We start from the raw sequence: 22,570 nt of genomic DNA on the forward strand, positions 1-22,570 counted from the left end.
CATCCTGCCTATTCTTGAACTTTGTACAAGTGGACTAACACAGTATGAGCTGTTTTTATCTGGTGTCTTTCATTCCACATCAGCCCTGAGGGAGTCACCCGTGTCGCTGCAGGTATCAGTGTCGTTCATTTCATTGCTGAGTAGGGTTCCATGGTAGGGACAATTTGTTGATTCTTTTTCTTATTGTTGGGACTTTGCCATGTTTCCTTTTTTGGTGCTTGTGGATAAAGCTACTGTGAACATTTTTGTGTCTTTTGATGAACATGAACATCCACTTCTCTAGGATGTAGGGCCAGGTGTGAACTGCTGGGTGCTGGGGTAGAATCCTCCTTTCACCAAGAGGGAGACGGAGGAGGTTCCAAAGAGTCTGAGAGAGGAAGAGCCTTGCCCAGGGTCACATGGTAACTCGATTAGCCTGTCTAACCCTCTTCCTCCCTTCACCTTCCAGTCTTAACAACCTCCCACTCCCAGCTGCAGCCTTGTGGGAGAGTGGTCAGGCTGGAGTTGGGGGTGGGGGGTTTCTGGAGGGCCATATTTCCAAGTCTCATTTCACTGGGTGTGCCCACGAAGCAGCAGTCTTCTCTGCCTTCCTCGCCCACCTCCTTCCCCATCCCTGGCTCCAGAGAGAGTGGCCAGACTGCTGTTTGCCCTATGTGGTGGTTGGTGCTGGGAGAGATGAGGAGGGCTTGCTGTTTGTTGGATGTTGGTGCTGGCCAGGCACAGACCCCGGTCAGCACATAGGGGCTGTACTGGCATCTTGAGCCTGGGACGGTGCACATACGTGGATGAAGATCTGATCAGGGCCCTGCACACACCTTCTACTCACGCGTGCTCCTGGCGGGAGCAGGTGTGCGCAGCTGCCTCGCTCAGACCCAGCCTGTCTGGGGCCGGCGCATGCCTGGCCACGAGGCCGCCAACTCCTGACCCCAGGTAGTGTTTGGGTCATTCCTCAGCGCCCGTCGCACAGCTGTCCTGACTGTGCCAACTCTCTGGGTGGCGGTGCCTTTAGTTCTTTCCATATCTGCTCCATCTCTCCATCCTGAGCTCTGCAGGGCTGGAGACAGAAATGAATATAGGCATTAAAAACTTTTTTTTTTTTTTGAGACAAAGTCTCACTCTGACACCCTGGCTGGAGTGCAGTAGTAGTGCGATCTCGGCCCACTGCAACCTCTGCCTCCCGAGTTCAAGCGATTCTCCTGCCTCAGCCTCCCGAGTAGCTGGGACTACAGGCGTGTGCCACCATGTCTGGCTAATTTTTGTGTGTGTGTGTGTGTATTTTTAGTAGAAACAGGGTTTCACCATGTTAACCAGGATGGTCTTGATCTCCTGACCTCGTGATCCGCCCAACTTGGCCTCCCAAAGTGCTGGGATTACAGGCAGGAGCCATGTGCCTGGCCTATTAACAACATTTTTTAATGAGGCCTTAATTTTCTTTTACCATGGTAAAATATGCGTAACATAAAATTTACCATTTTGGCCATTTAAAATTGTATAATTTAATGTCATTAAGAGCATCCATATTGTTGTGCACCCATCACCACCATCCAGCCCCAGAACTTTTCCTTCTTTCCAAACTGAAACTCTGCACCCATTAAACACTAACTCCCCACTCCCTCTCCTTCAGGCCCTGGCACCTGCAGTTCTACTTCCTGTCTCTGAATTTGACCAAGGTATCTCATATTATTGGAATCGTACAATATTTCTTCTTTTGTGTCTGGCTTATTTAAACATATAACATAATGTCCTCAAGGTTCATCCATATTGTAGCGTGTGTCAGAATTCATTTCTTTTAAAAAATGTTAACATTTATTTTATTTTTCTTTAGAGATGGGGTCTTGCTCTATCACCAGAGCTAAAGCGAGCATAGTGGCATGGTCCTAGCTCACTGCAACCTCAAGTTCCTGGGCTCAAGCAATCCTCCTGTTTCAGCCTCCCGAGTAGCTGGGACCACAGGAGCGTGCCACCACACCTGGCTAATCTTTAAAATTATTTTTTATAGAGATGAGTTCTTGTGTTGCCCAGGCTGGTATCAAACTCCTGACTTCAAGCAGTCCTCTTGCCTTAGCCTCCCAAAGTGTCGAGATAACAAGCATGAGCCACTATGCCTGTCCTGTTTTGTTTTTTTTTTGAGGCTGTAATTGTTCTTTTGAGCATATTTGAAAGGTATTGCACAGACTGGGCACGGTGGCTCACGCCTGTAATCCCAGCACTTTGGGAGGCTGAGGTGGGTAGATCACCTGAGGTCAGGAGTTTGAGACCAGCCTGGCTAACAGAGTAAAACCCTGTTTCTACTAAAAATACAAAAAATTAGCCAGACGTGGTAGTGCGCGCCTGTAAACCCAGCTACTTGGGAGGCTGAGGCTGGAGAATTGCTTGAACCTGGGAGGCAGAGGTTACAGTGAGCCGAGATTGCCCCATTGCACTCCAGATTGGGCAACAAGAGCAAAACTTTGTCTCAAAAAAAAAAAAAAAAGGTATCGTACGTCTTTGGGATTGAGTGAGGGGGTCAGCTTGATGGTGAGAGTGGCAATAAATAGCATTTGTTATGTTTCCCAGGTGCTGGCACTTTCCTTACATTGTCTCATGTAATCCTTACCATATCTCTATGAAGTAGGTATTAACATTATCCTTATTTTACAGATAAGGGAACTAGGCTCAGAGAAGTTTGGTAACTTAGCCAAGGTCACACAGTAAGTCGTGGGCAAGCTAGGTTTGGATGCCAGTTCTGCTTGGCTCTACAGCCAGTGCTGTGTGTTCCTGACCCCAGCTCTGGCTCTGGCCCTTCCTTCTTCAATACCAGGCTTAGAGTTATTTCTTCAAATCCTTCTTGTCACCTCTGTGGCCTGAGTGTGGAGCTGATTGGTGCCACGGTATGGGCCCCTCCTCCCAGCCCCAGGTCCCCTTCCCGGGCCCCAGCTTCTTCTGAAAGCCTCTTTATGCAGCAGCTTCTGGGCCAGGCGGGAGTGTCTGCAGGGAGGTGGGCCTCAGAGCCCACAGTGCGAGGCTGGCAGGGGCGGCTTGGCCTGGGGTGGCCACATGGCAGGATGTCCCTCTTGGCAGGACTTTCCCTGAAAAAACAGCTACCAGGACTTCAGGATGGAAGGGACAGATAAACAGGAAGAGGGACAAACTTAAAAATATTTTTCTTCCTCTCCCATGGCCTGGCATTTTCTCTCTGCTCCTCCCTCTGCCACTGGAGGTTTGAGGTGGTGGAGCGCTCGCTCCCCTGCCCGAAGCTGCTTGGGGGCCTGGAGAGCCACAGCTGGCAGGTGCAGGTTTCATTCTTGTGGGTTTTGTTTTGCCTGACGGGCTGGTGTGAGCCTAGGCATTCAGGGCCAGACGGCCTGAGTTTGAATCTTTGCTCCACTGTTTCTTTGCCGTGGGTTCTAGGCCAAGTCACTCGGCCTCCTGATGCGTCAGAATGGCCGCAACCTGTAGCCGCAGGGCTATTTGGAGAAATGAGATGGCAGTGACTCTTTGTCACGCCCCAGCTGTGGCACTCAGGTGGATCTGTACAGGGGTTTTCTCAGTTAGTCCTCATGGCCTCAGAGGAGGGTGTGGGCATGGACTTCACTGACAGGTGTTGAAGCATAGAGAGGTGGAGCTTCAGTCAGGGGCATCAGGCTGGTCGTGGTGGAGCTGAGGCTCGAGCCCAGGCAGTCTGCATTCAACGCCCTGCTTGCTCATTGGTCTGGCATGTGGTACCTTGGCGCATGGTACTGTTGGTACTGTGAACTTCTTTCTTAGTTTGGTTGGGGTTGGTGGGGTGAGCTTTGCACCCCAGATGTTCCAGAGCAGTACCCACCCTGTTGCTCAGGTGCCTCCACATGTTGCCTCCTCCCTGCAGCCCCACCAGGTGGACACAGGCCGTGGTTGTGCTTCTTTCCCATTGCCACAGCTGGGCAGCACATCACACCCCGCGGAGCAACACCTAAGATCTTGGCATGGTCCCCAGGGACTGGGGTTCGGCCTACCCCACCTCATCCTATATTCTGGCCTCACAAGCACCTTAATTCTTCCCACAATACTATACAGGAAGCACCTCTCTCTCTATGCTTCTCCCTCTGCGCAGAGTGCGCTTCCTCCCCCTTCCAGTCTATCAAATGTTGCTCATCCTTTAAGGCCCAGCTCTGTTCCTCTTTCAGGAAGCCTTCCCAGAGTTCCCGACCATTAGTTAACATCTTCCTCCACTGTGCAGCTCGGTATAATGGGAAAGGTGCTGGAGTCCCTGCGCTTCTGTCAGCCTCTCTGTGCCTCAGTTTCCTTATCTGTGGATTGGGGATTATAGGGGTGGGGGAAGGAGAAAGCTTGGACTCTCTTGCTCTGGTCCGTGTGGAGTTGGCTGGAGCCGGTGCAATATGGCCCTCTTAGGGTTAAGTTCCTCCCATGCCGGGGGCGGAAGTGAAGAGGACAATGTGTGAAATGAAGTCACTTCCCTGCTGGGGGTCTGCCGTGTGCCTGGCCTTCCGCAGTAAATCCTGTTTCCTCCTTGGCCTCTGTATGCCCACCCATTCCCAGCTCCCATGACCCCACAGGCCACCAGCAGGTGGGGGCTCCTGATGGAATGTTGGCCTGTCATTCATCCGGCAAGGTCACTTCCTGTCTGGATGAGACATCCCACCTTTCCTGCCACAGAGGGAGGCTACATGAGGTCAAGTGCAATGCCCAGCCTGCTCCTTTTACTCCTGGGGATGCTGAGGCCCAGGGAGGGGAGAGAACTTCCTGGGGTCAGGCCTCTGGACCACACTCCAATTGTGGGGAGGACTGTGTGGGCCAGGGTGCCTCCTGTGGTTGTTTCTGGGGAGAACCAGGCCTCACAGGCCTGCTGCATGAGGTGAGGAAGTTTCTCAGCCTCCCTGGGCCTCCATGGAACCTGGGGGAACCTGGGTGTAAGAGCCATCCTGAGAACTAACCTCGTCTTGCCAGGACATCATGGCCTTATTTAACCTTCACTGCCCTGCAGGAAAGTGAGGCTCAGAGAGGCCAAGCCATGGGCCTCTGGTGAGGGACGGCCCTGGGGTCTACGCAGCTCCTTCTGACCCCACTGGCCAGTTTTCCCATGGGAAGGTGTTGAGTGTTCCAGCAGTGGCACCTCGGGAGCGTCCTCACCCCGTGGGGTCAGGGTCTCTTGGGCTGTGAAGCTGATGCAGAACCATGGTTGCTGGTGTCAGCGGCCACTGTGTAGTTCTTTTTTGTCTTTTTTCTCTAAATAGTGTATGTTTACTGTAGGGAAATGAGAGAAAATAAAGATACCCAGGAAGATGAGAAAAATCATCTGAGATCCCATTTTCCAGAGATAACCACGGTTCACCATTCATGTTTTGAGATTTGTCCTTCCAGACATTTTTCCTGTGTGTGTGTGTGTGCGCGCGTGCGCGCACGCATGCATTCCTATGTTCACACACATTTGTATACAAGAGGCCTCCCCCTTTTTAATGGAACAAAACTGTAAAATACTGTGGTGTCTTTTTTTAAAAAAACTAGACATATAGTAGATATTTTTCTACATCTGTAAATAAGCTGCTACTTCATTTGAAGTTTAACATCCATAAAAGAGCCAAGGACAGTGGCTTATGCCTGTAATCCCAGTGCCCTGGGAGACTGAGGCAGGAGCATTAGTTGAGGCCAGGAGTTCGAGACCAACCTGGGCAACATAGTGAGACCCCCATATCTACGAAAAATACAGACTCCTGTATCCCATCAGCACACCCTCTTCCTGCTCTCAACAGGACTTCTTGCCTGACTTTCAACATCATAGACTAGTTTTGCCTGTTTTTGAGTTTTAGATAAATGGAATCATGTAGTATTTGCTTATGTTGGCTTTTTTCCCTCCATGTCCTGTTAAGGATGTTCATCTGCTGCTCCATCCATTTTCATGGCTTTAATGACATCCATGATACATTCAGCTTCAAGCACTGTTGATGTGAAGACATTTCTACTCTTTCACTGATATCAACAAAACTGTACTGGATACCTCTGTGGCCCTGTCTTTCCCCGTTTCCTTTGGATACATTGATAGAAGGATTGCAGGGTCAAAGGGTCTGCAGGACAGTTTTGTTGATATTAGTGAAAGACTAGAAATATCTTTCACATTCATAGTGGTTGAAGTCGAATGTATCATGGACGTCATTGTGTAGTCATGAAAATGGATGGAGCAGTGGTGGATGAATATCCCTAACAGGATATGGGGCAAAAGAAGCCAACGTAAGCAAATACTACACGGTTCCATTCATCTGAAAAGGCCATTTTAAAGATATTTTAGAATTATTACCGGTTTACATCCTGCCAGGTGTTCAGGAGACAGCCCGTCCCCAGTGCCCATGCCCACATGGGCATTTCCACCCTGGTTCACCTCTGATGTGATGATGGACACTGCATGGCTCTCATTGTTTCTGGGTTCTCTTTTCTCTTCTCTTCTCCTCTTCTCTTCTCTTCTCTTCTCTTCTCTTCTCTTCTCTTCTCTTCTCTTCTCTTCTCTTCTCTTCTCTTCTCTTCTCTTCTTTTCTTTTCTTTTGGAGTTTCGCTCTTGTTGCCCAGGCTGGAGTGCAGTGGTGTGATATTGGCTCACTGCAACCTCCACCTCCTGGGTTCAAGCGATTCTCCAGCCTCAGCCTCCTGAGTAGTTGGGATTACAGACGTGCACCACCACGCCCAGCTAATTTTATATTTTTAGTAGAGGCGGGGTTTCTCCATGTTGGTCAGGCTGGTCTCAAACTCCCGACCTCAGGTGATCTGCCTGCCTCGGCCTCCCAAAGTGCTAGGATTGCAGGGGTGAACCACCACGCCCAGCCGATTTCTGGGTTTTCCATTACAAGTTAGGTTGGATATTGTGTCTCATGTTCATTGGTCATTTGTATTTCTTCTCTTTCTATTTTGCTTGTTATTTTTGGTCTGTTTTACTTTCAAGATGTACTTGTTTTCCCATTTGTTTGAAAAATAATCCGTATGTTGAATGACAGATAATAGGCCGGGCACAATGGCTTATGCCTGTAATCCCAGCAGTTAGGGAGGCCAAGGCGGGTGGATCACCTTAGGTCAGGAGTTCGAGAACAGCCTGGCCAACATGGCGAAACCCTGTCTCTACTAAAAATACAAAAATTAGCCGGGCGTGGTGGTGTGTGCCTGTAATCCTAGCTGCTCAGGAGGCTGAGGCATGAATCGCTTGAACCTGGGAGGCGGAGGCTGTGGTGAGCCTATATCACACCACCGCACTCCAGCCTAAATGACAGAGCGAGACTCTGTCTCAGAAGAAAAAAAAGAGAATGACAAATAATAAAAATACGTTGAAAATATTTTTATCCAGTTTGTCATTTGCCTTGTAACTTCGTGTTTTGTTTTGTTCTGATTGGTCAAAAGCTGATTATTTTTTATGCAGTCTGATCTATCCATCTTTAACTTTTATGTGTTCTGCCTCCAGAATTTTGTGTAGAAAGTTCTTTTCTGTCCCAAGATTATAAAATATTTACTTACGTTCTCTTCTTTCATGTCTGTGGCTTCCTTTGTATCACGTCTTCTTTTATCCTTCCGCACTTCCTTTGGGAGCATAATGTAAGATGAGGGGCAGCTGTAAAGAGCATGCCTGGGAAGCCTGGCTGCCTGGCTTTGAGCCCTGCTCAGCCACCTGCGCACCCTTGGGGCAAGTTAACCCGGACCATCTGGGCCTCAGTGTCTGCACCTGCAAAAATGGGAGTAAGGCAAGGGTTATGAAGATGAAATCAAACTGTAAACATATTCTCAGGGCTCCTTTACACTTAAAAATTGACAACTCTAAGAGCTTTTATGTGGCTTATATACATATATCAATAGCTACCACGCTGGAAATTGAAACAGTATATTTAAAAACACGTATTTCAGCTGGGCACGGTGGGTCACGCCTGTAATCCCAGCACTTTGGGAGGCCAAGGTGGGCGGATCACCTGAGGTCAGGAGTTCGAGACCAGCCTGGCCAACATGGTGAAACCCTGTCTCTACCAAAAATACAAAAATTAGGCATGGTGGCGCATGCCTGTGATCTCAGCTACTCGGGAGGCTGAGGCAGGAGAATCACTTGAACCTGGGAGGTGGAGGTTGCAGTGAGCCGAGATTGTGCCACTGCACTCCAGCCTGGATGACAGATCAAGACTCCGTCTGAGAAAACTAACAAAAACACGTATTTATAAATTCATTTATAACAAACCTGTTATATGGCAACATAAATAAAATCTATTATTTTTCCTGGAAAATAACTATATGTTCCAAAACAAAAAAATTGAATGGGAAGAGTGGCATTGCCTTACAGATTTGCAAGCCTCTTTCGTGTCTGGCTTAACAGAAGACAGCTGGATTCTCATGCCTGCCTCTGCATTCAATCTATTGTGATACATTGTTTTTACTGAAGTATGGTGAAGAAAATCGGCCTCACCACAGATATGTATTGTGAAAAGGGAGAAATGGTTTATTAGCCTCTAGATATTTTCCTTTGATCCTACGTAAAAATTTGACAGGTGGTTGATTGTTAAAGGTAGTTGAAATGTGGAATCTGAAAGCACGTTAATGAACATTTTGTACCTCGTCACGTTAAGATCCACTGGACTGTGTTGCAGTGCAAATGGCTCTGTTACGAGATTTTGTAATATCAGGCATCTGTCTTTGGGAAAATATTGGCCCTGTGTGTTACACAGATCTTCCAAATGTGGATACATTTCATGTCAACATTTTAAAAAAGTCACATCTGTTACTATCGTCACACCTATTATCAGAAAAATCTTTGTTTTCAGCAGCTTTTGAACTCACAGTGGGTGACACATGCTTTCCAAAATTCTAATTTTCCCTTGAAAGCTCCAAGCTCCAGCTTTATTATTGGCAACAAATTCAGTCAGTTATTTTCTTTGAAGGGACAGGCTTACTTTACTCATTTTGTGAAAATATCTGCCATGGCCAGGTGCAGTGGCTCACGCCTATAATCCCAGCACTTTGGGAGGCCGAGGGAGGCGGATCACCTGAGGTCGGGGGTTCAAGACTAGCCTGTTTGAGACCAACATGGAGAAACCCCATCTCTACTAAAAAAAAATACAAAATTAGCTGGGTGTGGTGGTGCATGCCTGTAATTTCAGCTACTCGGAAGGCTGAGGCAGGAGAATCACTTCAACCCGGGAGGCGGAGGTTGCGGTGAGCCAAGATCGTGCCATTATGCTCCAGCCTGGGCAACAAGAGAGAAACTCTGTCTCAAAAAAAAAAAAAAAAGAAAAGAAAAAAGAAACTGCCAAATACTCATATCTGAAAACCCACTGTTTGTCTGTTGGTCATTCTGTCAAGTAAAAATGTTGTTCCCGGCCAGGTGCAGTGGCTCACATCTGTAGTCCCAGCATTTTGGGAGGCTGAGGTGGGTGGGTCACTTGAGCCCAGGAGTTGGAGACCATCCTGAACAACATGGCCAAACCCCATATCTACCCAAAATACAAAAGTTAGCCGGGCATGGTGGCACACCTGTAGTCCCAGCTATTTGGGAGGCTGAGGTGGTGGGAGGATGGCTTGAGCCCGGGTTGAGGATGTGGTGAACCATGATCATGCCACTGCACTCCAGCCTGGGTGACAAAGCAAGACCCCATCTCAAATATATATATATATATATATATATATTCTTTGGACCAGAGGCTGGGTCAGCTCCAACTCTGACAACCGCTGTGTCATTCTCGGGCCTTATGTGCACTTCCCATTTTATCAAACAGAATGTCAAATGGACATGTACCCAAAGGCTAAGATTCAGTGAAACTAATCATTTTTACTGCCTCATCATGGACCCTTATGTGACATTGGTGAATTTTGTCACTGCGAGTGCATATCTCTGGGAACACAGTGAGACTGGCCCATTTTGGGGCTGCTGCCTTGTTTCTTCTGAGACTGTAGCAGTTTCACCCCCCATGGCTTTTGAGCCACCAAATGTCATTCCAGTGAAAGGCAGTGATGTCTTAGTGCTGCTGTGAGAATCCTGTTGACCTCTGGACCCCTGGAAGGAAGGCACTGGGCCCTGGGGTCTGTGGAGCCTGCTTTCAGAACTGTGGGATTAGACGACAGATGCACGGCTGAGCGCAGTGCCTGGCACCCTATTGGAGTCCAGCACATGTTACCTGCTGCCATTATTATCCTTTCCCCCAATGAACCTGAATGACACAGCCTGGGGGAGTGGAGGTGGAAGCCATTGGGTTAAGAATTCAGTGTTTGTGCCGGGCGCGGTGGCTCACGCTTGTAATCCCAGCACTTTGGGAGGCCGAGGCGGGTGGATCACGAGGTCAGGAGATTGAGACCACAGTGAAACCCCGTCTCTCCTAAAAATACAAAAAAAATTAGCCGGGCGTGGTGGCGGGCGCCTGTACTCCCAGCTACTCGGAGAGGCTGAGGCAGCAGAATGGCGTGAACCCGGGAGGCGGAGCTTGCAGTGAGCCGAGATCGGGCCACTGCACTCCAGCCTGGGTGATAGAGCAAGACTCCGTCTCAAAAAAAAAAAAAAAAAAAAAAAAAGAATTCAGTGTTTGTGATTTCAAATCCTGCTCAAGGTGCTAACATGTTTGGTCCTCAGGAGTGAGTGAAGGGCCCAGGGGACTTGATAGGTACCCTATTTCACTTGCCCCTCTGAGCAGCAGGGAGGGCATGACTCATCGAGAGACCCAGGGGTCTCAGCCAGGCAACTCTCTCTCATAGGTGGGATCTGCCTGTCAGAGAGGAGCCCCCCCAGAGTCACTCTGTCTTCCTTCTGACCCGAAAGGGCTTCTCTGGCTTCTGGCCTACATGTGTCCTCCTCCTTAGGTTTCTCACCTGGGGATGGGGGCGGTCGGAGGTCAGCGCCTCCCACCCAGCATTTTCTTTCAGGCAGTCAACACATGGTGGCCACTTATGGACTGTATGTTGTATTCTGGGACCTGAACTAAAACCCCATCTGTGCTGTCTGGTTTATTCTCACAACACAGAGACCTGTAAAGTTGATCCTTTAAAAAATTATCTTTTTATTAAAAGAAAATTTTTTAGGCCAGGCACAGTGGCTCGTGCCTGTAATCCTAGCACTTTGGGAGGTCGAGGTAGATGGATCACCTGACGTCAGGAGTTCAAGACTAGCCTGGCCAACATGGTAAAACCCCATCTCTACTAAAAAAAGAAAAAAAAAAAAAAAAACTAGCCGGGCATGGTGGCGAGTGCCTGTAATCCCAGCTACTTGGGTGGCTGAGGCAGGAGAATCGCTTGAACACAGGAGGAGGAGGTTGCAGTGAGCCGAGATCGCGCCATTGCACTCCAGCCTGGGCTACAAGAGTGAAACTCTGTCTCAAAAAAAAAAAAAAAAAAATTTAGAGACAGGGTCTTGCTCTGTCACCCAGGCTGGAGTGCAGTGGTGCAATCATAGCTCACTGCAGCCTTGACCTGGACTCAAGTGATCCTCCCACCTTAGCCTCCTAAGTAGCTGGGACTGAAGGTGTGCACCTTTTTGTACTAAGGTTTTGGCTAATTTTTGTACTTTTAGTAGAGATGGGGTTTCGCCATGTTGCCCAGGCTGGTCTCGAACTCTTGGCCTCAAGCTATCCGCCAGCCTTGGCCTCCCAAAGTGCTGGGACCACAGGTGCATACCACCACACTGGCTAATTGTTACATTTGTATGTTTTGTGTGTGTGTGTATGGTGTATGTATGTGTTTGTAGAGATGAGGTCTCACCATCTTGCCCAGGCTAGCTTTTTATTGTTTTAAAAACATTTTCCCAGTTTTGTTTATCCAAGTGGCTCCTTTGTGCCAAGCACAGGCCAGGCCCTGAGGATGCCATTGAAGGCCAGCCCCAGCTCCTGCCTGGTGGGTCCCCAGGGAGACCCCTGTGGTGGAAAGGCACGGAGGGGAGGGTAAGGAAGCCTCTTGATGTGGGGAGTGGGCTAGACAAGAAGGTTGAGCCAGTCAAGAAGATGTGGAATGAGTGATTGGGGGGCTGGTGTGTGGCCCTCAAACTTCTGCTGCTCCACGGAAGAAACAGCAGCATCTTTTCTGTCGCTGGAGGAAAACTGGCTGGGCCAGACCATTTGAGAGACGGCCCAGCCTTGTTGTTTATGGAATATGTCAAGGATCTTCAAAGGCAACATTTCTGCCATAAACAGACTGCAGAACACCCTGCTCCCACCCCCGGTCCAGTAAGATGCTCCTTGGCTTTCTTATTATTTTTGTTATTGATGTTGATTATTTACCAAGGCCTGTTGATGGTGCCCATTCTGGGGACTATGAGGAGGTGCACTGGCTGGAGTTTAGGGCATGGGAGTTGGGGAGCAGCAGGTTGGAGAAGGGCTGGGCCAGCCCAGTGTGCTCCTGGACTGCCACGTGCTGCGCCCTGAGTCCAGCTGATATGCTTAAGGTGGAATCTGCCTCCTTGGGAGCAGTGTCACTGGCCCCAGCTGGACGTGTCCAGTGATGTGCATGAGCAGGGGGTGCCATAGAGAGCAAGGAGCAGGAGACCCCTGTCCCAACGCCACCACCCACTGTTCTTGTGACTGTGGGCAGGTCTCCGGCCACCCGTGGACCCCAGTTTCCTCCTTTGTAAAATCAAAGTGTCAGACTTGGGTCTCAAAGGTACTTCTGGCTCTCAACTCTTAAGACACACGTGGGTGCCCAAGGTGGGTTTCGACTCTGTATGGCGTGTGTGTGTGTGTGTGTGTGTGTGTGTGTGTGTGTGCAGGCCTGTGGGAGTTGCTGGACCAGGCCCAGGGCAGGTGAGGGGCTGGTCTGAGCCCCTGCCTTGGGTACAGACCTGGACGTTTCATGTGCCCTGCACCCACAGTAGGGGAACCCTGCAGCAAGGCAGCTTCCTCTGTGTTTGTTCTCGAGCTGAGGCAGATGTTTCCTCCAGCTGGCCACTCGGCCCCCTGCCATCCCCCAGAGTCGGGCCCTATTTTTAGCTCCATTGTTACTCACCGTGGGCATCTGGCTGCCAGGGGCATGTGACAGGCCATGGCTCTGGAAGGGGTACTCTCCCCCTGGGTCCCACATGTTCTTTGCCCCCTGCCGGTCCCTGCTCTAAGCTTCCTAGTGTCCTTTGGGAAAGCTGGGGTGGCTTCAGTGGAGGAATGAGGGAGTGGCAGGTGGAGTGCAGGAAGAGCCAACTGCAGAAATGGAGGCTGGGCTCTGTCTTTTCTTGTAGAGAACTCTCTGGCCTGTTTTTTCACCTGCTTGATGGGAAGTTGCCCTGTGCTTCTCCCTTCCTCATAAGGTTGTCCTGAAGTTCCAATGAGATAGCCAATGTGAAATGCACTTGGTAAAGTGACATTTGGAATCTACAACTATTGTGGGCTGAACCCTGTTAGTGGGGCTGCCCCACAGAAGGAACATCAGACCCGGAGTGGGGAGGTGAGGCATGTACTTAGGAAACACCAGGCCACCGGGGTCAGGGCCAGGCTGGGTGGAGCACAGGCTGAGTGCTGCTTGGCTTGGAGCAGGGGGCCCATTCATTTCCACTGGATGTTGATGGATGTACTGAAGGAGGTGAGGGTGGGCTGGCATACCTGGTTGTGGGACCCACAAGGGTGAGGGCAGGGAAGGGCCTTAGGTCCTGGGAGGGCCTTAAGGGCCTTGAGCAGCTCTGTGGGGCAGCTCTGGAACTTCTTCTCTCTAGGAGGGCACAGGGTGGGTCTGGGGGCAGGAAGTGCTGCAGCTTCTTCTGAGCGTGTAGCCAGTACACCAGCTCTGCTCCTGGCTGTTTGACACACAGGGCTTTCAGGAAACATTGATTTTGCACAAAGAATTCAGCCGCTGAAATGTTTGAAAACCACCCGTCTATCTCGTCCAGATGGAAATAAGCGTGGGCTGTGTTGAATTCTTGGAAAGTCAGGGCTGGGGGAAAACTTCTAGTGGGGCTTTTTTTTCTGTTCAACACTACAGGGCAGCTGGGATCTGGATTTGCCTAAAATATTGGGGATGTGTGGGGCAAATTCGTGGTGTTGAGATGAGGGTGCGTTAGGGGGTACTTGAGTGCTGGGCAAAGGAGTTTAGACTGGAGGCCACAGGGGTGGGTGGGATGGAGACAGATGCCTAGAATCCAGGTCATGGTTCTCCCCAGCTCCTTGAAATGATGCTTTAGGTCCCTGCGAGATTGCTGGAGGTTGGAAGTGGGGCTGAAGTGTGCTTTCCCACTGTCACTCTGGGCCTAGTCCCTGGTGGCAGCCAGGAGAGTGTCAGCAGGGCAGAGCACTGGGTGAGGTCTCAGGACACTCTGAGTTTCTGCTGACCTTGAAATGTCCAAATGCCCGACTTCCTGGAAGTGTGCACGTGAGCATTCCAGATACTCTTAACCCTATTCTCCCTGGGTCCCCCTCCCCAAGGCATTTGCCCCCAACACCTGGCTGCATGGAACCCAGATATGGACAGGAGCTCAGGCTCTTTCAGAAGGCATTGCCTTTCCCTGAGTTGACCAGCTCCTTCTTAATTGTTACACTCCCCTCCCCTCTGCTCCTTCCTGAAAGAACCAACAAGGCAGGGTCCCTCCCATCCAGGTAACACCTTCTTGCTTCCCAGGGACTTCCTTGGCTCAGAAGGCTCCCTAGAGGGAAAAGGAGAGACTCTGCCCTCCAGATGCAGAGAGTCTTATGGTCTTTCTCTGCCATTTTGGAGCAGTAGAGGCCAGGTCTCTTTATCTATAGGGTGAAACAAACATTTAGCGGCTTGGGACTTTTGAAATCTCTGCAGCTGACTCAGGGAAAGCTGCTTCACCATGCTGTCTCGCAGTTAGTTGATGGTGCTCTAATGGCGTGCATCTTGTGTGTATATCTTCAGCTGTCCTGCAGGCCCTGGTGGGCAGGGATTGTGTCTTCTGTGAACCACACACTTGGATCCTGGGCTCCCAGGATCCTGGAGTCACTTCGCCCAAACATGGAGCTGCCAGCCTACAGTGTAGCCTGGCTTTCACCGGTAGGGAAACTTGACATTCTCCTGCAGCAGGAGAAAGAAATAAAATCTCTCCTGTTCTCATGTGGCATGTGATCACTGAGGGTCAAATCTAAAAATAACAGAGTGCATTAATCAGGATTAGATTTGGCTGCAAGTAATAGGAAAAGCCAAATAACAGTGGTTTACACAACTTGGAAGTTTATTTCTTCATCCTGTCTAAGCCCAGAGTTTTGCAGACCAGGTCTGGTATAGTAGCTCTACCCTATAGTTTCCTTGGGGAACTTGATGTCCACCACATCGTTCCCAGGCTGTGGCCTCAAGGGCTCATGGTACAAGATGGCTGTGAAACTTTAGTCATCACATCTGTGTCCAGGCAGCAGGATCGAGACAGGGAGGAAAGCAGTCTTGTAAGGAAGGATTCCAGAACTTGGCATCTTAGACTGACCCTTATGTCCCTGTCTTAGTCCATTTTCTGCTGCTATCACAGAATATCATGGACTGGGTAATTTATAATGAACAGAAATTTATTTGACTTACAATTGTGGAGGCTGGGAGGTCTAAGAGCACAGCACTGACATCTGCTTGGCATCTGGCACAGGCCTTCTTGCTGTGTCCTCTTATGGCAGAAGGCAGAAGAGCAGGTGAGCATGTGAAGCAGATAAAACTCACTCCCCAAATCCCCCTTTTAAAAGGCATCAAGGGCGGGGCGTGGTGGCTCACGCCTGTAATCCCAGCACTTTTGGAGGCTGAGGCAGATGGATCATGAGGTCAGGAGTTCAAGACCAGCCTGGCCAACATGGTGAAACCCCATCTCTACTAAAAATACAAAAATTAGCCAGGCATGGTGGCAGGTGCCTGTAGTCCCAGCTACTTGGGAGGCTGAGGTAGAAGAATCACTTGAACCTGGGAGGTGGAGGTTGCAGTGAGCTGAGATCATGCCACTGCACTCCAGCCTGGAGACAGAGCGAGACTCCGTCTCAAAAAGAAAAAAAAAAAAGGCATTGAATCCACCATGAGGACAGATCCCTCATGGCCTAATCACACCTCTTAAAGGCCTCTTAATACTATTACAATGGCAATTAAATTCCAACATGAGTTTTGGAGGGGCCATTCAAACCATAGCAGTACTGTTAGCCTGTTAGTCACATGGCCCCAGGTTGCTGCAAGGGAGGTGGGGAATGCAGTCTTGGCCCTGGGCAGCTGTGTGCTCAGCCGGCTGTCCCTGCTTCTGGGGGATGAAGGCATTGTGAGCTTTTTGATTAAATCTGGGCCGTTCCCAGGCTGAAAAGCTGGACCAGAGCTTCAGGGCTTGAGTCTCTCACGGAGAGATTTCCCAATGGGGACATCAGTCCTGCCTTGGGACCAGAAAGCCACATGCTGTAGGCCAGGAAGGGGGAAGCAGGGCCTGAGCCCGAGGGAGAAAGGCTTTAGAGGTGTCAGCAGACAGCTCAGTGGCAGTGGTTAGAATTAGGGAGGCAGCTGACCTCTTCTTAGTGTGGTCACAGCATGCCAAGAAAGTGTGGTCTGTGTCTGGGCTGCTGAGGCCCGAGGGCAAGGGCCAAGCTCATTCATAGGACAGTGGCCAAGATGCCGGGAACTGAAAGGCTTGGGAAAAGTAAAGAAGCTCTGCAGGTTCTGGGACACAAGTGAACACGGTAAGCAGTGGAAGGCCCACCCCAGGACAGGGTTAGACTGGGAGCACTGTCCCCTTCTAGCCCACAAGAGGCCAGGGCAGGGCCCAAGTGCAGTGTGGAAGTCCAGCCTGGTGGACTGCAGGGATCCCTGCCCAAGCCCACCCCCCGCTCACCTCCTCCAGTGGCACCTTGTTGTTGCACATTTTTTAATTCATCAAGAGAAGCCAAAGATCAAGATTTTTATTTGAAATTCATTGATTTCAAAGTACAGGTGGCTAATTAGAGTGGAAAATACAAAACTATGTGGATCATACAGATTGCTCCTGAGACTGACCGCTTTTGGCCTGTGGGCCACAAGCCGTCTCCCTCCAGTGAGGATGCATCCTCTGGGTCCTCAGGGGTGGAACCAGGAGGAATCCATGGAGCAGTTCTCATAAGACAGCTTAACACTTTTTTCAGTTTTATTTTTGAAAATTTTTAACCCCCATTTTTTTATTTGGAAAAATGTTAAACCTACAAATTGAAAGAGTTTGCCGGGTGCAGTGGCTTATGCCTGTAATCTCACCACTTTGGGAGGCCGAGGTGGGTGCATCATTTGAGGTTAGGAGTTCAAGGCCAGCCTGGCCAACATGGTGAAACCCCGTCTTTGCAAAAAAAAAAAAACACAAAAAACAAAAAACAAAAACAAAAACAAAAACAAAAATTAGCCAGGAGTGGTGGCACATGCCTGTAGTCCCAGCTACTTGGGAGGCTGAGGCAGGAATTGCTTGAATCCAGGAGGCGGAGGTTGCAGTGAGCCAAAATCGCACCACTGCCCTCCAGCCTGGGCGACACAGTGAGACTCCATCTCAACAAATAAAAAAAAGGAAGAGTGCAGTAAGTAAACTCCTGTCTGCCAACACCAGGTAAGATTTGTTCCATTTACTTCTCTCTAAATCATGAATGTCAGATATCAAGAGGCCTTACCCCCAAACGCTTCAGCCTGTATTTCCTAAGAACAAGGGCATTCTCCATTAAGCCACAATCCGAGGATGTTAACTTATTTATCCAGCATATACTCCATCCTCAAATTATCCCAGTTGTCCTCAAAATGCTCATTATAGCCTTTCCCTGCTCCCCAATCTGAGATCCCATAGACAGAACGGCAGAGCAGACCCACTTGGAGGCAGGCAACTAGGGGTGCTGGAAAAGGTCCTGAATTCCAGGAACCTGCAGGCCCGTGATGGCTGGCCCACACCCGGTGACCCGGGGACCGCTGCTGGCTGCGAGGCAGGCTTTGTCATCCTGAGAACCTGCCTGCCAGGTGAGCTGAGAGGGAGGCTTCCCCCTGCTCTCTGAGGGCGGGCAGGGACTTCCCCATCCCTCCACAGCTTCTCTCCGCTCAGTGGGCCGACCTGATTTGCATTCCCGCACTCTTGCTGGCCCTGGGTGCTGGCCTCCACGTGCCACAGTGCCTCTGTGGGCCGTCCGGTCATTCTGTCCACCTTTGCCCACTTCCTGCTGCATGCCCACCTTGACTTGTCATCTCAGTGTGTGGCAGCCATGAGGCCTCCTTCCTGCCAGGACTTGGCGCTTGCTTCAAAGGCTCCCCAGGGATTGTAGGCTGAAGCCTGGAAGTCAGGGCTGCCCCCCGCAGTGGCAGCCCCGCCTGCAGAGCAAAGGACTGCATTTCCACACGTCCTCTAATTTCTGTTTTTAACTTTTAAACTATTTTTTTCTAGTTTAGAAAAATATAAAAACACTTGAGAAACACATAATTACTAGGTGAAGGGTTCCTGTGATCCCAGCCCCCAGACAGCTTTATTTTAACATTTAGATTGTACTCTTCCTAGTTTTAAAGAGAAAGAGGCTGAGGGGCAGAGGTCATGAAGGACAGGTCTGTGGGACCCCCAAGAGATGAAGGAGTCGGGGCCAGGAGCCTCTGCCTCCATGAAGCCTGTCACCTGGGAGGTTCATGTCTTTGACTTTGCTCAGCCGTCACCTCTTCTGTAAAGTGGGGATCCTAATTCTCGGCTCTCTTGAGGGCTGTAGCAAAGACAAAAATCCTACCAGACTGTACGAGTGGAATTATTGTCAGGGGAACATGCGCTGCAGTGGGCAGAGTGCGCCTGGGCAGAGGGCCAGGGTTAAGGACACGGGGCTGGAGGAGCATGGAGTGCTTTGGGGTGGATGGGGTGAGGGTTCTCTGGGTGAAGAGTTGTGACCTTTGCCCAACTTGGAAACTTATACAAATAACTAAACTTAAAAAGAAAATGTTCCTAGGGTAATCATGTTCATTGTAAGATATTTAGAAGCGATGGATGAGCAAAACAGAAGAAAATAAATACCACCCTGCAGCTCACTTACTCAGGAATAAGTATCATTGCTGTTGAAGTAGATGGCCCCCAGTCTTTGGTGCCTACTTGTTGAGAACCAGCCTTGGCCCATCATCAGTAACCAGACAGGGTGGGGAGGTAAAGTGATGGAGAGACTCTGCCCTGCCCTCTTGGATCAGATTTGAAAGGGAAGGAGATAGGTCAGTCAGGTGCTAGTGGCCCAAAGCTGGTGGGGGCAGAGGGTTGGAGAGAACTGGGCTGACTCAGGTTGGGCACCTGTTCTTCCAGAGGTGGAGGACTTGCCTGAGGGCCCAGAGCAGAACTGGGGCCTCTTGGTTCTTGAGGAAGGCCAAGAGCAGATGGGAACCTCCCCCGAATGGCTTACCAGACAAAGCGGAATGAGGAGAGTGATGTGATGATCGTGGTTGTTAAGGAGGGTGGTTGCTGTGGCCCAGCCCAGCCTGGCTCTGCCCTGCTGGCTGCCTGGGTTGAGAGCCAGGGACTGCTGGCCATTCACAGATGGCGCCTGGGCGACGCCCCTGGTTCTAGTCCTGGTCCTGAAGGTTCACGTCTGTGGCAGCTGGCAGTTGCTGGGAGTTCAGTGCAGGGTCAGCCGTGGTGTGGGGGGATGAGGTCAGGGCAGCTGAGGAGTTGGAGCCCTCGCTGTGCTGTGTGTCGGACCATCCAGGTGTTGCTCTGCACACATTCACTGATTTCATCTTTATACGGTCCAGCAGGGGAGGTACTGGTGGTCCCCAGTTTACAGTTGGGGAAACAGTTTGGGGAAATCAAGCCATGAACCCAAGATAATGTGACTAATGCATGATAGAAGTGGGGTTCAGCTGGTGTCCTGCCCAGAGCCCACGATTCACAGAGCCTAAGCCCTGTGTCCCCAGCCAGTGATCAGGGTGTGAAGAGTTGCCACTCCTGCAAGCCCTCGCTTTTCTTTTTGTTCGACGGGAATGAAAACACCAACTTTCTGGGGCTTTTGCATGCCTCTAACAGATATTTATTAAACTCTTACCTGCAACAGGCACTGGGCTCAGCCCTGAGTACCCTGAGCTGAGCAAGAGGTGTCCTCAGGGTCACAGAGGACTTAAGACTCAGAGCAGTGCCACTCAGTAGAAATCTCACAGGAGCCACTTGCGGCACTGTATTTTTATTTTTTTGAGATGGAGTCTCGTTCCGTTGCCCAGGCTGGAGTGCAGTGGTGCAATCTCAGCTCATTGCAACCTCTGCCTTCTGGGTTCCAGTGATCCTCCTGCCTCAGCCTCCCGAGTAGCTGGGACTACAGGCATGCGCCACCATGCCTGGCTAATTTTTGTATTTTTACAAAAAAGGCACAGTTTTTCCATGTTGGTCACGCTGGTCTTGAATTCCTGACCTCAAGTGACCCACCCACCTCAGCCTCTTACAGGTGTGAGCTGTCGCTCCCAGCCTTGTGTGGCACTTTAAATAGCTGCCTTCAAATACAGACGAATGAGTGAACTTAGTTTTAATAACATATATTATTTAACTCAGTATATCAAAAGATTATCATTTTGAGATGTAATCAACATAAACTATGTTTTGGTTCTTGGTTTTTTATTTTTTGAGACAGAGTCTCACTCTTGCCCAGGCTGGAGTGCAGTAGTTCGATCACAGCTCACTGCAGTCTTGACCTCCTGGGCTCAAGTGATCCTCTTGTCTCAGTCTTCTGAGTTGCTGGTACTACAGGCATGCACCACCACACCTGGCCAAATTTTTTTTCTTTCTATTTTTGGTAGTGACAGCATTTCTATGTTGCCCAGGCTGGTCTCGAATTCCTAGGCTCAAGCAATCCTCCTGACTCGACGTCTCAATGTGGTATTATAGACATGAGCCACTGTGTCCGTCCCCGATATACATTGTTAATGAGATATTTTACTGTTTTTTTGTAGCTAGTCTTGAGAATCTGGTATGTATGTTACACTTGCAGCATGTCCTAGTGTGGACCAGCCACATTCCCAGGGCTCAGTGATGACAAGGCACAGCCCAGCTTCAGAGGCCAATGGGCCAGTGTCCCCCAAACACCTAGTATCACTTTATCTTTGTTGGCCAGGCCCTTTTCTGAGGTCTTTACCCACAAGATATTATTTAACCTTTGCAACTAACCCATGAGGGAGGTGCAACTGTTGTTCCCATTTCACAGAAGTGGCAGCAGAGGCCCAGAGAGGTTATGGGGCCAAGGTTGCACAGCCAATGAATTACGGAGCTAAGTGGGAAGGTGTCATGAGAGGAGAACATTGTGGGACAAAGGATGGGGGCACCTCTTGTTTTTAACAGATTTATTGAGATAGAGTTCATACAATGAAATTCTCCCTTTTTACGTGTTCAGTTTTTTTTTTTTTTTTGAGACGGAGTCTTGCTCTGTCACCCAGGCTGGAGTGCAGTGGTGGAATCTCAGCTCACTGCAACCTCCGTCTCCTGGGTTCCAGTGATCCTCCTGCCTTAGCCTCCTGAGTAGCTGGGACTACAGGCACGTGCCACTACACCTGGCAAATTTTTGTATATTTAGTGGAGACGGGGTTTTACCATGTTGACCAGGCTGGTCTTGAACTCCTGACCTCAGGTGATCCGCTCGCCTCGGCTTCCCAAAGTGCTGGGATTACAGGCATGAGCCACCGCGCCCACCCTAAGTGTTCAGTTTGATCAACATTGGCAAATGTATGCTGTTGTGTGGCCACCACGTTCAGTATCTCCAGCAGTTCCATCCCCCAAAACTTGCCCTTGTGCAGTTGAGTCCCTCCTCCACCGACCTGCTCTCTGCCCCTGCAGTTTTCATGGGGTTATACAGTGTAAGTGTCTGGGGCTTGGCTTGTTTCTCTTGGTGATAGTTTTGAGGTTCACCCATATTGTTGTGTCTATCCGTAGTCTGCTCCTTTTTGTTGGTGATTTTTTTTTTTTTTGAGATGGAGTTTCACTCTTGTTGCCCAGGCTGGAGTGCAATGGCGCAATCTCGGCTCACTGCAACCTCTGCCTCCCGGGTTCAAGCGATTCTCCTGCCTCAGCTTCCCGAGTAACTGGGATTACAGGCATGCACCACCACGCCTGGCTAATTTTATATTTTTAGTAGAGATGGAGTTTCTCTATGTTGGTCAGGCTGGTCTCGAACTCCCAACCTCAGGTGATCCTTCCGCCTCGGCCTCCAGAGTGCTGGGATTACAGGCAAGAGCCACCACCCCCGGCCGCTGTGTAGTATTTTATGGTGTGGATCTATCACATTGCGTTCATCTGTTCACCAGTTGATGGACATTGAGTTGGGCTCAATGTTTGCTGTTATGAATATGCTGCTGTGTACAAGTCTTTTTCTGCACATATTTGCATTTCTCCTGGATGGGTACCTAAGAGTAGAATTGCCAGATCATATGAGAAAGGTATGTCTCCATTTGTAAGAAACTACAAAACTGTCTTCCAGGTGGCTGTATGCACTCACTGCTCACCAGCAGTGTATATGAGTTCCAGTTACTCATATCCTCCTCAGAGCTTGGTATTGTCAGTCTTTTAAATTTGTCATTCTAGTGCATGACCCTGATGACAAATGATCCTGAACATCTTTTTAATGTGCTTATTTGGCATCTGTATGTATCTTCAAATCTTTTGCCCATCTTTACATTTTAAAAAAATTGACTTGATATTGACTTATTAAGAGTTGGCACCTCTTTTTTGGGTCAGGATTAAATGAGATAATATACGTCAAACGCCTTGCAGTCAGAGATTCAC

The 22,570-nt window shown here is 49.7% G+C and overlaps 1 protein-coding gene and 1 pseudogene across 4 annotated transcripts in view; one reads left to right on the forward strand and one right to left on the reverse strand.

The window, feature by feature from the left end:
- The window catches only part of LOC129480069 (transcriptional repressor protein YY1-like), a 28,391-nt pseudogene extending 11,442 nt beyond the window's left edge, over positions 1-16,949 (reverse strand).
- PALD1 (phosphatase domain containing paladin 1) overlaps positions 1-22,570 on the forward strand; it is a 108,440-nt gene that overhangs the window by 38,880 nt on the left and 46,990 nt on the right. The window lies entirely within an intron of this gene.

This window comes from Symphalangus syndactylus, chromosome 4 (genome assembly GCF_028878055.3).
Source record: "Symphalangus syndactylus isolate Jambi chromosome 4, NHGRI_mSymSyn1-v2.1_pri, whole genome shotgun sequence".
In the NCBI taxonomy this organism is placed as follows: Eukaryota; Metazoa; Chordata; class Mammalia; order Primates; family Hylobatidae; genus Symphalangus; species Symphalangus syndactylus.